Source organism: Monodon monoceros, unplaced genomic scaffold (assembly GCF_005190385.1).
Source record: "Monodon monoceros isolate NGI ecotype Baffin Bay Population unplaced genomic scaffold, NGI_Narwhal_1 Super_Scaffold_3, whole genome shotgun sequence".
Classification (NCBI taxonomy): Eukaryota; Metazoa; Chordata; class Mammalia; order Artiodactyla; family Monodontidae; genus Monodon; species Monodon monoceros.
In genome coordinates this window covers 96,491,177-96,507,157 of record NW_021703780.1, presented here as the reverse complement: position 1 = coordinate 96,507,157, position 15,981 = coordinate 96,491,177, and the positions used below count along the sequence as shown (strand labels likewise).

General features: G+C 53.1%; 1 protein-coding gene across 1 annotated transcript in view; it reads right to left on the bottom strand.

The window, feature by feature from the left end:
- SLC6A1 (solute carrier family 6 member 1) overlaps window positions 1-11,667 on the bottom strand; it is a 40,177-nt gene extending 28,510 nt beyond the window's left edge. Inside the window, exon 1 of the mRNA XM_029241592.1 lies at window positions 11,512-11,667. The gene's annotated coding sequence lies outside the window, so the exon portion shown is untranslated. The remainder of the gene's footprint in view (window positions 1-11,511) is intronic.
- Window positions 11,668-15,981: the final 4,314 nt, after the last annotated feature.

Sequence of the window (15,981 nt, the reverse complement as noted above, 5' to 3'; positions counted from 1 at the left end):
GCCGCTGGGCCTCCCCTCCCCCCAGCTCCCTCCAGCCTTCCTAACTGGCTGTGCCAGGGCAGGCTCCAGCACCCCTGAGAACCACCCAGGGGTACAAGGGGACCCGCAGTGGAAGAGCCAAGGCTGCCGGCTTCCGTGCCCCCGCAGTCTGCGAGGGAGTCTCTCTTCCTCCCTTCCTCTGCCTGGTGTGGGGAATTCTGGAGAATTCTGCTCCAGGGGATGCCTCTGAAAAGACCCTGCTCCACCAGCCAGAAAGGATTAATTCAGATCAGGAAATAAGAGGGACAGGATGCCCACCCAGCATTCTTTCACATTGCTCTTTGCCTTTTAAGACACACTTGTAAGAAAACCAGGGGGTTAAATAACCATTCTCTCCTGTTCAAGATGTTCTTCAAGGACTCTGAAGGGCATTAGGATTAAGGCCCTTTAAGAACTCAGATTTGGGAAAAAGAAAAACATAATACCGCAGGGACTGGCTGAACTAAATGGTGATCTGTAACAAGTCATGGGCAGACGCGCAGCTGGAATGGAGAGCTGAGTCCGTGTCACGGAACAGTACTTTGGTGACGGTGGCCCTGGGCAGCTCCACGGTTCCTTACCAAGCGTCCACACCTGGGACTCCATTTTCTCCTCTCGACGGCTCCGCAGCCTTTATCAGCCCCCTTCTGGAGATGCACACACCAAAGCCCCAAAGACAAACTGTCTGGACTGAGATCACACAAAGTCACAATAAGGACCACCAGGGATGTCACACTGATGGCCTGCGGGCCGAATGGGTCCCACACGTGTTTGGTTGCGTGCTTTGGGGACGGGGAGTAGGTATGTGTTTTCCAGTTTACTACAAGTCCCACCATGACCGTCACCTTGTTCCTGACCTCTTTACTCATTTCTTTGACCTGCATGGCCCTCCATGGCCTTTGAGTTTGCAATCCTAATATATAGGAGCAGTCTAGTCACTCCAGAGAGCTCTTTTCTCAAAGTGGTAGAAGAAGGGGTTACTGTTGCCCCCTCCCTAGGAAATATGCAAAATTTGGGGGTTGGTTAAAAAAGCGAGGTCAGCAATATGAGTTTATATTTGGGAAACAACAAATCCTATTGTTCTTATAATACAGCTCAGTTAGATTTAAAAAAAACGTTGAGAGACATTGCTTCAGATTATTTTGCAAGAATGAGGAGGGAGTGTATTTTCAGAGTCGAATAAGGGTCAGATTCCTGGGTCTCAAACATTTCCCACAAGAGAAAGCTAATTTTGTTTTTAAAAGACTCAAGCGAATGCTCACTTTAGCCAACACATCTGTTCTTGATTCATTCACCAAGCTTTCTAAAGGAATCTTTATAGCATGAATCCCCCCTTCTTTGTCAAGCGAAAAATCCCATGTAGTGAGAAGCACCTATCCATTTGGGAAAGTGAGATTTTTATTAAGTAAACGTCCTTAAGTCCCACGAACAATGAAGAAATGCATGAGTAACTTCCACTTGAGAAGTCAAGGGTACTCAGAGGTTTATTTGTCACGAGACAAGACAGAATAGGGCAGTGGTTCACGGCACTGGCCCTGAGGTCAAGAAAACCTGGTTTTGAGTCTCAGTTCGGATGCTGCGTGACTACAAAACCTCTCTAAGACAGAGGTGATGATATCTATTTTCATGGCCACTGTGAGAATTACATGGGAGACTGTGTAAAGTGGTCCATACAGAGCCTGGAACATAGTAATTGCTTGTTACATGGCAGAGATTGTAATAAATCACCTGATCAGGGCTAGTATTTTTATTTTTTAAGACAGCTATGGGAAAAAAGTCCTGGGCAGAACGCCACACTTATCTTTTTTTTTTTTTTGGCGTTATGCAGGCCTCTCACTGTCGTGGCCTCATCCTGTTGCGGAGCACAGGCTCTGGACGTGCAGCCTCAGCGGCCATGGCTCATGGGCCCAGCCGCCCCACGGCATGTAGGGATCTTCCCAGACCAGGGCACGAACCCGTGTCCCCCGCATCGGCAGGCGGACTCTCAACCACTGCGCCACCAGGGAAGCCCCACGCTTATCTTAACGCACATGCAACCGATAAAAGGGAATGGTTGAGCCACTGGCAGACGCCAATCACATCAAATTCTCAGAGCAAACTGCTCATTAAACACCGTCCCTGAAGTGTTCATGGGTACCTATCCCTGTAATTAGCACGTTTGTTCAAATCTCGTTAAATGTCAACCGTCTTCATCTGTCCACAGAATGAATCTCCCTGACTCTCTCCCGCCTGCCGACGATGGAGGGGTCAGAACCTGGGGGGCTTGGGCTCACTGCTTTCCATGCACCCTGCCATCCAGCCTCAGGAGCAGCAGCGAACAAACGACGCTCCCTCTCCAGGAACCCAGGAACAGGTTGCTACTCTTGGGGTGGATCTGCTCAGACAGGTTTGTGGTAACAAACAAAATGGTTGCTTGCCTCTAAGTAAGCAGGATCCCAGCTCTCACCACTGCTTCTGAAATAGCCCAAAACGCCTGAGTCCAGCACCCTCTTTCTGCTTCCAAAATGGAGTGGGGTTGTCTGCCAGCTTGCATCCCATCTTTGCCGCATGCAAATGATGTACTTTGGGGTTTCTTGGGGTGTTAACCCCATGATCCCCAACCCCCAACTAGGGAAGTGAATATATTGCACCAGCAGTTCGGGATAGAGAAATGAAGAGTGTGGGTGAGAGTATTTATTTTCCACGGGGCTGCAGCGCAGGGTCATGTGGATAGCCGGCATAGAGCAAACACGGTTTCCCCCAATGTGGTTTGCAAATAGGCTTTTAGGGACAGTACATTTAAAGTGAGGTACACCAATCGTGCCTTACAAAGACAAAATATTTATTTATATTTTTGGTGATGGGGACTGTTCATCTGTTCTGCTGATATTCACTAGCCTGGAATGAAGATCCCTGTTATTTATTGCTCTTGCACTTGTTTTAGCCAATTTCACTCTTCCAACACCACACCTTACAAGCTGATACATGGTTGGGAGCAGACCCTTCTCCAAACCTCTTCTCTTTGGTTAATAACAGTGACTGTTTGTGCTCAGCAGTGGGGCTTGATGCTCTTCCTACCTTACCTTATTTGGTCTCATAACAATCACAAGAAGTAGGTCTTTTATTACCCATTTTACAGATGCGGACACTGAGGCTCAGAGAGGTGAAGTGACTTGCCCTGGGTCACACAGCTAGGATACGGGAGGGCGGGCTTCGACTTTGGACTTACTGTTTCCCATTCCTCTTGGGCTGGAATTGTTGCTCCTGGCCCACCAGAATCTTCATGTTTGAGACTCTTCTCAACAGTCTTTCGAGAGGTCCACGTGCTCCGAGTACACTGTGTCCCCAACTGCCCTCCCTCTCGCTGTGCCCCCTTACGGGCCCTCCATAGCCTAGACTCCCTGCAGCCACTGGAGGTTTGAACGCCAGCTCTATCTCTTGCCCAGGTATGTGACCTGGGTGAAGTCACTTCCCCCCTCTGCACCTCACTGTGCACCTCTATGAAGTGAAGGAAATTATCCCTTTCTGCGAGGTTGTAGCAAGGATGCTTCCAGACAAAGCAAGTTTCCCCGCAGCTGCCCTCACTACCAGCCTCTTTCTTGGGGAAGCTCAAGCCCTAGACACAGTCCCCTCCACTCACTCGCTCGCTCTAGCAGCTCCTGAATCAGCATTCAACACACATCACTCTGCCTTGTGCAACGCCATTATCTCCTGAGGACACAGGCTCCATTGCCATGGCAACCAGAGTCCTTCCAACAACTCTATTTAATGATTTCTCAGCAGCAGAGCTGGGCTGGCTTGGGGCAGGGGAAAGAGCACGGGGTTAGGGGTTAGGAGCTCTGGGTCCCAGCACCTGCAGGCCTTAGACCCCCCTCCTCTCTAGGCCTCAGTTTACCCATCTGTAACAGAGGTGTCTGAAATGGGTGGCTTCTGTGACTTTCTCTGGCCTAGAAAAACCTGAGAAACAGATTTCAAGGTCCAGGAAGCAGGAGGCAGGGAACCAGAGTTACTGAAGAGGATTGAAGGTTTGAGTGACATTTTAAATCCACAAGAAGAACCAGAAGCTGCCTTTGGTGACCACGTTCTCTCCTGAGGAGTTGCCATCACAGCCCTCGCTGTACCCAACTTGCAGGTGTGCAAACTGAGGCTCAGGGAGGGCAAAGGGGTCCATGGGCACCAGCAAGTAAAAGGTCCAACTCCCGGAAAGGCAGGAAGGGTGGTGCCTAGGGAAGTGCGACAGTCCCCTGCCTGTCCCTCTGCTCCATTCAGCCCACGGCTGGTTTTGCTCTGGCCCCCACTTGTGTGGCCTCTGGCTCCCACTTAAGGAGCCACATAGACAATCACAAGCAAGAGCTAAGCACCTGCTATGCGTCCCCAACTATTCTGGGCACCAGAGACACCAGAAGACATGGCATTCCTGCTCCTGGTTTACCTCCATGACCCACAGTAGGGCCCAGCACACAGTAGGTGCTCAAAGTTTTATTTGGTCCAGTTGTTGGCCCACATCTGCCTCTGACCCCCCAGAGGCCTCTAAGAAAATCTCCCAGAGCAGATACCGATGTCTCAGCTCCAAGGAGCCACTGCGGACCCCATGCTGGGGAGGGGGCCAGTGCGAAGGAGGCTTTGTGACTCCTGGCTGGCTCCCGGGTTGGGGAGGGGGCGGTTCTGCCTTGGCGCAGGCTGATGGCACCGCTTTTAGGCACACCCGTGGCCAGCCCAGTGGCACTATTTAACTCCTCCCGGGCTGGCGTTTTTGTTTAATACCCGCGGCATAATTAACAGTGCTGCATCTGCTCTATCATTAGTGGCATTCACTGCAATTTGGAGAAAGGGCTCTTAGTTTCCCAGTCATTAGTCTCAGGGACGCTATTATGGGGAAATGGAGGAGGAAGTGGGGCACGCAGCCCCTCTTTACCGCTTGGAGAGCTGGCGCCGGGCACAGGGAGCAGCCGATCGACGTGTCCGGTCCAAACCCCTTGGCTTTACAGACTGAGAAAGCGACGCCCAGATTAGGGAAGGACCCGGCCCACTGTCCCCCAGGCTAACGGGCAGCCCGCATAGGAGGCAGCTCTCCCACCACTTCCTGGGGTCTGCAAGCCCAGGCCTCGGGTCTCCCAGCACCTGTCAGTCAGGGGGGCGACCCGGGCAACCACAAGAGTGCCCTGGGCTCAGTGTCCTACTGAGGATCCTGGGACTTGTAAAGTGCTGGGCTCGGTGCCTGCATCAAAGTCAGCGCTCAACACTGGGGCTTGTACGCGTCTGATGACTTGGTGTCACAGCGCTGAAACGACCTGTTAGGAGCGTACGTGCAATACAATGAGTGCATTTAAATTCCTTCCGTAATAAATAAATAAATAAATAAATTCCTTCAGTAAGACTGCTTCTTCTCCAGCCTCAAGCCCACTTTAAAAAAAAAAAAAAAAATCATAGGTGGGTCCTTGACCTCAAGCTCTGGAAACGGCCAACATGAGCGCTGAGAGGCTCGGGCGGTGGCGAGGGCTGGACGCAGGTTGGACAGCGCACAGCGCATGGGAAGCAGCGGCCTCTGGCTGTGGTCACTTTTGTGTTATCCTCTGCCTCACTGAGTGAAAGCCCCATCTCCCCCTACTACGCTCTCACTCAGGTACTCTCCAGAGGCAGCGGGTGGCGTGGGAAGCACAGGGGGCTGGCATCAGCAAGTCCTGGGTCTGAACTCTGCTGTGTACCCTGGGGGGAGTGATTCCACCTCCTTCAGCCTCAGGGTCCTCCTCCGGCCTATGGGGACAGCAACACTGATCCTCTAGCACTGCTCTCACCAGCCTCGGGTGGCCCACGACTGATGCCTGGGAGGCGCTCCTGCACCAGTGGTCAGGGCTGGGCTGGCCACGCAGCCAGGGGACATGTCAGACCCTCAAGTGTCCCTGCCACCCCCAGAAGGAAGCCCCTAGACCTCGTGATATTCCACAGTCTTCAGCATGGGCAGCAGTCCATGGGCAGACGGGAAGGGGGTACGGGCCAGGGCGAGTGGTTTGCATCCCATACCCCCATCCCTTCCCTTCCCTCTTGGGTGGGGCAAGACTCCAAGCCACAAAGCGGGTCCCAAACCACCCGAGGCTCACATACAAACACTTGCCCACACCTCTCCTGGTTACCAAGGCCCTTGATCTTTCTAGATGATCTCACAGGACCCCTGGTGTTCATTTTCATCTAAATCCATCTAGATACGCACACGTGTGCGTGTGCCCGAGCATCTGAAAGCAACCATACTTCCTTTCCCCGGGTGCTGCCACCGCTGGGGAGTCCTGGCCAGATGAGCACACTTCAGACCCCAAACTGGATGCGACGGAGGACATGTCAGCTGCTGGCCAGAGCTCAGGGGAGGCTAGAACAAGATCAGGGACCCTGTCCTTCAAACCTCACGCTGTGCCTTTCCACACTATCTGGCAGGCTTGACCCCGGTACTGTGTTCTGCCTCCTACAAATCGAGGCTCCTCTGGGTTCCTTCCAAGGGGCTACCTGGTGAATTCAGATTCGGGCTTAGGAAAGGTGATTCCCTTCAACTGGGAAACCAGAGGTCATGGGTGAGGGTGTTCAGGGCTTGCAGAGCTCCTGTTTCCCCATCCAAAAGGTGGAGATAATAATAGTAGTAATAGTAATAATAATATTGCTTTCACCTGGAGCTCCCAGGGCTAATGCAAACTTCAATGGAAAGCATTTTGTGAAATTCTCCTTAAGCGTTAAGTGTGTGCGTATTTTACGTGTGTGCAAAGAGGCCTCATCTGAGTCAAGGTCATTCTGATTTGGGCTTTTTGAGAAAAGTCACTTACAGAAGATGTCTCTTTTTGTTTGACAGAGGACTCTTCTCCAGGATATCAGGGACCATATTTTCTTCCCCTGGCATACTTCATACAGGAGCAAAAGAAAGAACAGCCACAAGAGCTTTTTTTTTTTTTTTTTTGTAAACTGTGTTGTTCTGATGACTGGGAGAATTGTTATCAGCACTAAGTTCCAGAAAACTGCAACACTGATACCAAATGTCATTTCTCACCTTCTTGTGACTGCTGCCTTCTCCCTGCACAGAACCTCCTTACCAAACAATAAGGCCATGAAAGCAACCCGCTGTCAATGTCTTTCCGGGCATCTTTGACCTTGAATGTCCCTCTGGTAAGAACTCAGTTATCTCCAGAGTTGGCATGTGACACCAATCTTGCAGACACTGGGCAGCTGACAGGTGGGCAGAGCTGCAGGTCACTGTCCGAAGCAGCCACTAACTCCTGCATCCTCCAGGCTGACCTGCATGCCAGGATCCCATCCAGCCCCGGAAGCTGGGAGCCCCTTCTGTAGCCAAGAGGGCCCCTGGCACCCTAATGTGGCCCGTTCCACCTAGCTGCACACCCCCTGCTTGCACAGGGCTCCAGCCAATCGCTCCGCAAGGCCTGGCCTCCTTGTAATTTCCAATTTGTGAGAAATGTAAAAATAGAAGGCCATTCGCTGCAGGCAGCTCTCATCAAATCGGATGCCACTTTCGTGTCATGTCAGATCACGGTACACAGAGCTGATGGCTTCCTCGGCTGCTCTCGATGGCTTCCAGAGCAGCAAGAGGGTGGTGACATACTGGGGGGCACCGAGAGTTAGGGCAAGGTGGCTGGGTGCACAACGTCAACAGCAGCTTTAAATGAATCTAAAGCATAGGTCATGAATGTGCTGTACAGGGGGGCACCTGAGTGCAAATCCAGCAGAGGCATTAGCAACTGAGGGACACTGGGTACAAATTCATCTCTCTGCCTCAACCTCCCCAGCTAGCAAATAGCAGCTATCACGCTACTGGCCTCCTGAGCTGTGGCAAAGCTCAATTGATGGAACGAACTGGGAAGTGCTTTCTATTGCACAGCTCCTTAAACAGGGCATCGTGGGCCTTGTCAAGTGAGCAAGGCCAGGGCCTTTTCCGTGGCAGGGGTGTCAGCACCATGTGGCCGCCTCTGGGCTCCAGGGCCATCTCCTAGGCCAGCGATCTTGCAGCAGGTGCCTAAACCTCTCTCTTTCTCAGTTTCCTCATCAGTACAGGGACAACTCCACTATGTAGCTCGTGGGGTTTTGTGAAAATTAAATGCAATACTAGCAGGAAGGCACACAGCACACTCCCTGGCAGATCACCAACTTGCAATAACTCTTAGTTATAACTGTAATTGATGATATTATCATTGGAACAACATTTAGTGGGTTTTTCTTTCCTGTTTATGACTGGATCCAAGTCTGTGCTGAAACATCACAGCTTGCGTTCACAGCTGCGGTCTATGCCAGGCAACCCTATCTCCGCTATTAGCCGGCTTGCCGCTGACTCTCACCCCCTTCCCCTGCTCCAGAGGCCCTCAGGTGAGCTGGGAGTGAACGTGCTGGACATTCGTAAAGCTCACAGAGGCACATTTTCTGGGAAGTCCTATTTTGGGGTCCACATCGGGCCTCCCAGCCTTTCCCCCTCTCAAGTACCACCCTGTTTCCCACCACCTTCCAGCGACCTGCAGAGAATGGGGTAAAGGTGGCAGAAAGGCCCCTCGGTGCTGGGGCCATCTGGGGAGCTGGTGCCGAGGAATGCCACAGAGCAGTGGATGAACAGCTAATGGTCTCCCCCCTGAGGGCGGTGGGGGGGTTGGCGGTGGGCTGTGGCTGCAGCTCTTTGCAATTGCTGTCGATTCAAGGTTATTTTTATCATGGCAGGTGTGCTCTGCCCACCGTCCAGGCAACTTGGCCCAGTTGAATGGAAGGGGCGGTTCTGACATGGGCAAAGGTTGACACATCTCTGTTTCCATCTGGGGAGCAGGGGGATTAAGAGTCTCTAACTGGGTTTGGCGTTGAGATGTGGCTGAGGGAGAGGGCTTAGGTGATCAAAGGCAAGGAAGCGCTAGGCACGCCTCAGGCCAGGTGACAGGGAGGGACTCAGGTACCCCACCTGCTCCCAAGGACAAAGGGGATGGACTTTAGGATGCAGGGGGCTGGAGGCGACAGCAAGGCTTAATCAGCCGGGGATGATGCTCAGCCTGTGATCCACACCCCACAAGAGGGACAAAATGACATCTCCAAATTCCAAGCGGCTTGGGATGTCTCTATCTCAGCTACTGAGCTCACAGCCAAGCGTAGGAACAGCGTCTTTATGTGAAGGCAAGAAGCCGCCTGACACTGTGCTTTATTTAAGGTTGCTCTTAGCATATGTGGGAAGGCAAGGGAGCAGCCACTGCTCGGATGGCCGTCCAGAGGGGCCTCAGTGTCAGTCATCAAACCCTGACCATCGCCCCACCACCTCACTTTATGGAGGTGAAAAACAAGGCACAGAGACCCATCAAGGGGGCAAAGCGTTGGCCTGGAAGTCAGAAGAGTGGGGTTCAAATCTCAGCCCTGCATCCTCCTGGCTGTGTGACCTTGGGCAAGTCACTTTCCCTCTCTGTATTGCAGTTTCCTCACCTCTGAAGGGGGGGATTAGAATAGTACCTGCTGCGCAAGGTTACTGTAGGAATTATAAGCTGGATACATTGTCAGCTTTCAATACTGCATTCCTACCTTCCCATGGGGATGAGAACTTGCCCAAGGTCACCTGCAGAAAATGGCAGCAGCCCAGCTCCAAGCCAATCCTTCTAGGGCTCGTTCCTGGCCGAGGTCTCGGAGGCCGTATTTTGTAGGCTTCCAGCTCAATGACGCAGGGAGGTCCATGCTAGGCTGTCCTCACCTTCCATCTATGTAGGCTTTATTGTAAGACATTGACTGAGTGCCTGCTGGGTGCTGGGCCACGCGCAGACACATTCATAGCACTTGGAGCTCCTGGTTGCCATGCGTATGAAATCCAGGGAGAGACAGGTCTATTGTGCTGCTGTCAGCTTTGAGGGACTTGCTCTTTCCTTTGCCCTCTGAGTTGCCTCCTCCTTAGCCTCTAGACGCCCCTCCCAGCCCCATCCTGAGTTCCTAGGGGACCCCGTTCTCACTGAGCCTCCAGCATGGACTAAAGGGTAGGACATCAGCAGAGATGGTTCCCTCTTTTCTCCCACAGCGGCTGCCTCTCTACTGTAATTCTTAGGGATCGCCCCACTCTCTAGATGCTCTGGCAGACAAGCCGGGCTGCGTCCCACTGCCTGGGACTCACTGTTTGTCCTCTGAGGACTGGCCACTGAGCCAGCGCTTGGCTAGAGAGAGAGCGCTTTCTTTGTTTGCCGCCTGCCTGACAATTTCTTTCTGAGGCTCAAGGGAGGCTCAGCCATTTTGCCCCATTGCTGGGGGGGGGGGGGGGGGGGCCCTCTCACTTCTCCAGGGACTTGTATCATCCCCTGTGTGTGGGGAGGAGGGGGAGGGAGGGTCTGAGGCTGCTCTGACCAGGACCAGAGCAGGGGCTGGGTCAACCCTTCCCAGAGAGAGCATTCCAAGGAGAAAGAGAGAGTACAGATGCCTGTTGTTCCCACTGACCTCCTTTGTTCTGGAATTTGGGAGTTGGGGTGCCTTTTCACACTCCCTTATGAATGCATTTCCCCCAAAGTTCCCAAAGAGAGAATCTAAGCAATACCCCAGCACCCAACACCCCCTCTCTTGCCAAACACCCACCTTGCCTGTCACAGATAAAGGTTTACCCCAAAGTCCACTCACTTAGCCTGACACAGTCTCTGATTTGGGGGTGTCACCAAAGCTCAGGAGCCATTTTATTCAGAGCCCCCAGTTCTTCATGAAGATGAGGCTGAGCTTCCTGGGAGAGGGAGAGAGAGCTCAAGCCCCACATCGGGAAGGCACTAGACATCATCACTGGGCTTTTAAAAACCCAATTTTCTCCTTGGGGTTCACATCTATCTGGGGAGTAGATTAGCTCAGAGCCTCAGTGCCTGCGGTAGCAAGGAGACACCGTCCTCAACCCCTCTGAGAGACCCCACTCACCCCACATTCCTCGGGGAAAGGAGTGGGGAGACCGCGTCGCGAGCTTCAGTGCGCTCAGCTCAAGCCCGAGCTGTGGTGTGCTTTCTAGCCAACATTTCTTGACAGCTTAAGCGGCCCTAGGACAGAAAGGAGGTGTCCCATTCTCAAGTCGCCTGGTCCCCAGAGCCCGGAGAGAACAGAAGAGGGGCACAGCTCGACCTCGGCGCAGCTGACCCCAGACGGAGAAGTGGCGCACGACTAGCCAAACGTTATCATTCTTTCCCGGGTCCCCCGCCATCCCCTGGGGATGAACGCGGCGCTTCGACGGCTCCAGCAGAATTCAACACCAGCTGGGGGTCCAAGGGGCCCGCGACCAGGAAAAGGCAGGAGATTCTAGCGACCCTCGGTCCCTCTAGTTCCCCCGGTCCCCTACGCGTCCCACGGGGATGGCCGGGGTGCGCCTCGACTGTCGGAGCGGCACCTCAGGCTCCTTCCTGTGGCCCGAGGCCGGGCGAGGCGCCGGGGCTGGAAACTCGGCGTGGCCGACCCCATCCCGCCCGGCCCGCGGCGGCGGCTCTGGGCGACCGTCCGCGCTGTCCAGCCGTCCCGGACTCTGCGCCCCGCGTCCCGAAGCCGGCAGCCCCTTCCTACCTGCGGCCGGGGCTGCGCTGCCCGCAGCGGGCGCTGCGCGGGCAGCTCGGCCCCTCCGGTGCGCTCCGGACGCGGGGCCGCTCCCGCCTCGGGCCGCGCTGCGCTCCCCAGCTCCTCGGTGCCTCAGCTCCGCGTTTCTCGCCCGCAATCTCGCTGCTCGCTCAGTCTCTCGGGGGCGGGCGGAGAGACACCGGGAAGAGAGGGGCGGGGAGTGCGGGGGGCGGGGCGCGCGGGGGGCGGGGCGGAGGGCGCGCGGGCGGGGGCGGGGCCGGGGCTCCGGAGCCCGCCCAGCCCGGGGAGGGGGGCTGCCGTGACGCCCCGCCAGCCGCGCGCCCCGTTTCCGCGGCTTCTTCGGCGTCTCTTCACCCCACTCCCTTCCTTCCACTCCTGTCTTCCCTCCTTGTCTCTCCCGTTTCCCGCTTCCAGTTCTTCGCTCTCCATCTCCCCTCCCTCCCCCCTTTTCTCTCCTTTTCTTCTCTCTCCTCTCTTCCCCGCCCCATCCGCCTCGCCCGCTCCCCTCTCCCCCTCACTCTCTCCTTCCTTCGCCTTTCGTCTGGTGGCCTCTTCCCTGCCTTGGCCCGTCTGTCTGGGTCTCTGTGTCCCAGTCCTTTTTAACATGGATTTATTTCCCTCTTGGCTTTTCTCTCTCCAGCCTTGCCGATCTGCTTCTGATGGTCTTTTTCGTTTCTCTTTCTCTGTTTCACCCTCTTCTCTCTCTGTAGGTCACAAGGCCCCCTCAGTGGGGGTGGGGGGTGGGCTCCTGCCCCCTCCCTGCTCCCCTGCCTGTTACACAGGGAACAGTTTCTGAGCTGAAGCAACAAGGCTTTTGATCCCAGGCAGGATGTGTGCATAAGGCGGGGAGGGGCGGGTTGGTGAGGACTCCCTCTCTGCTGCCAGGGGGTGGTGGTGGAGACACAAGTGGCTATGCGTGTGGATGGACAGATGGATAAACAGATGATTAAAAAGAGAAACACAGCCTGCAACAACAAGCAGGGATGGCAGCAGAACACCCCCTCCCCCTCCCCTGCCCCCCCCCCCCGCCCTGTCCCCCAGGTACCCTCCTCCTTCCAGTTCTTGAGATTTGAGGGATTGTCCCAGAGAAGGCTCTCTCCCAGCCAGTGCTCACCCAGTACCAGAGGACTCCCTCCCTACCCCTTGCCAAGTCCTGACCCCTGACTCCTTTCACAAAGACTCCTGGTAATGGGGCCATGACTGCCCTTCCATCTGGGTTCCCCAAGGACTCACAGAAAGGATCCCTTCTCTCTACCCCTGACCTACTCTTTGCTTCCTCTCCCTGTCCCCAGGGCTGGCATTTGCTGATAGACTTGCCATCCCCCACCCCACAATGCCCGCCCATCATCCACCCTGGACCCCACAACCCCCAGTGCTCCCCAAGGTGACCCTGACTGCTCCTGGCTCTTTCCCACACTCTCACCCACAAGCATGGAATCTTGATATCTTCCTTGACCCATCCATTCCTCCCGTCTACTGGTCACCACCTGGAGACACCATGGTGAACAAGACAGGCCACACACCCCAAGGTGGTCCTGGTCCAGTGTGGGAGACAGGCTTCTGTCAAATAACCACACAGGCCCAGAGTGACAAGCTCTGCTGGGAGCACACATTTCACGCGATCCAGTCCAGCTTGGGATGGTTGGGAAAGGTTTCCTCAAGGAAGTGCCATTTGAGCTGATGGCCAAAGGATGAATAGACGCTATCTGGATGGAGATGCGGGACACAGATTTGAGCAAGGGTATGAGAGTAGCAAATATGGAAGCTATTTTTTCTTGCCTGACATTCATTTCAGCTTGTTCAGGCGACAGCACCTCAATTTTGATTTGGGGAACTTCCCCTTCTCCACTCATATTCGTATGGTTGGGTGGAGTTCCCTCCTTTCAGGGGTGGACATGTGACCCAGGCACAGCCAGAGCACATCACCCTGATCTCAATGGAAAGAACGTGTGACATATACTGGGTTGATGAGAACTGTTCCTGGGACTTTTGCTAAAGCTACTGTCAAACACAAGTTTGATCTCCACCACGGTTCCTAAGCCTGCAACTGCTGGCAGCCAGCTTTGTCACTCCTTGAACAGATCATATCTGAAAATGAAGCCAACACAGAGGAAGGCAGAACTGAGAGTTGGACAATGGACAGAGTCCTGATGAGTATTGTTTGAGTCCCTGGACTCAGCCATGCCTGAAGGCAGTTTCATTATTGAAATCACATTAAGTTCCTTTTTTGTCACTTACGCAAGTTTGAGTTCACTTTATGTTGATTAAAACCAAAATAGTCCTGATGAATCCAGTTCTGGATTGAGAAATAGGAAGCGTTACTGAGATAAACGAATTATAGTAACCATTTCCACTCCCCTTTCTTCCTTCAAGTCTCCTCGATAAGCTCACAATCATCTCTCTTTTTTCTGTATTCCTATTCAGAAGTTAATTCCCCTCTATTTTCATTGCTCTAAATGTGTTTTGCAGGGGCTTCCCTGGTGGCGCAGTGGTTAAGAATCCACCTGCCAACGCAGGGGACACAGGTTCAAGCCCTGGTCTGGGAAGATCCCACATGCTGCGGAGCAACAAAGCCCATGCGCCGCAACTACTGAGCCTGCGCTCTAGAGCCCGCAAGCCACAAGTACTGAAGTCCGTGCGCCTAGACCCCGTGCTCTGCAACAAGAGAGGCCACTGCAATCAGAAGCCCGCGCACCGCAACAAAGAGTAGACCCCGCTCACCGCAACCAGAGAAAGCCCGCGTGCAGCAACGAAGACCCAACGCACTCAAAAATAAATTAAATAAATAAGTTTTTTTAAAAATGTGTTTTGCCTACATATGAAAGCAAAGTCTGGCTGTCAGGTCAGTTTCATAGCCTGGACCATCTAATGCTTGAATTATCTCCATAACATCCCCTGCTCCCCGCTCCCCTCCCTCCCTGCCCACCCATGACTCTCTAGCATCTGTCTGCACATCTCCAGTGACGGGAAACTCATTATTCCACCAGGTGGATAGTTTCAAACAACAAACTCTTATCTCACTGGTGTTCCAAGGACTGTCTACTGTGCAGAGGGGAGCTTCAGATAAGGGATCCTATACTATAAAGTTGAGATGTCTGATGCACCGTCTCCATGTCCTTCCTAAAAGCCTGGTTAAAGTCTTCCAGAGAACTTACATGCATCCCTCGTGGGCTAGAGGGATAGTTTCTGTTAGCAGAGTTCTCAAAATGTGGGCTGGCAACCATTGGTGGTAGCTAGGATAATTTTCAGTGAGGTGGAATAACTTGGTGCACAAAAGCTCTTCCATATTCATCTCCCTGTAACATCCGTGTGATTTCTGTCCATGGGCAAGTCTCAGGTTAGGGTAATTTGTCTTTAACACCTCTGACAGTACTGAGCCATCCCATTTTAACTAAGAGAGATAAGCCCTAGGACTGTAGCCCTGGTAGACACCAATATCTAGTTAGAATTGAACACATTGCTCAACTGTCCTTGTATCTATTTTAGTGGAGACCTATTTCTGGCAAGTGATACTGATCTTCTAGTTACAGTGTGGTGTACAGTTTCCTTTTCAGATACATTTATTTAATCTAAAAAAGGAAAATACTTAAGTAAATAAAAATAGACACAATGCACAGATTTTTGCAAAACTCTTGCGGCTGGTTTGCAAGTGACTAAAGTTTGCGTAGCCTAATTTAGAGAAACATTTCACCCATGTGTTCGTTCACTCAACAAATGTTCATTGAGCACCTCTGAGACGAGACACGGGGGAGGACTCGACAAAGAGACAACACAGCTGGTAGGAGATTCCATTAAAGAGGGCAAGGCCTCACCATGGAAGGTTTAATCACCACATGGAAGAACTGGATTTGACCTTGTGGGGCACTGGGGAGCCATTGAATGTGCTGGAGCAGAAACAGTAAGGTAGGATTTACGATTGTTGAAACTGGCCAGGTATGCAAGGTGGATTGAAGGGGAGAAGATTGGAAGCCAGGAGACCAGCAGGGGGCTGCTGTAATGTTGTAGGCGTGACATGAGGGGGACCGGCACCTAACCGTGGGCACTCAATAAATGGTTGAAACTATTATTGTTAATATTATTGTTGTAGTCCCCTCCCTTCCCTTGACTTGGGGTAGTTCAATGAGTCATAGACTTACAGGGCATCAGACTGGAGATGGCCCTGAGATATTACCTAGTCGAATATCTTCATTTTAGAAATGGGTAAATTGAGGCCTGGAGAGACACAGTGACTTGCCTGCGAGCACCTGGCTACCTGGTAGCAGAGCCAGGAAGGTGATGACCGCTAGCTGTATTTTGGAGCACTGCTGTGTGCTAGTCACTGACCCATGGGGAAACACAGAGTCACTGGCCCAAAGTCGCACGGTAGAAGTGGAGCAGAGCTGGGATCCCAAATGAAGCCTGGCCATCTCCACAGGTGGCACCCTGGGCCATTAAGTTCATTAATCTCGCCCCTGCACC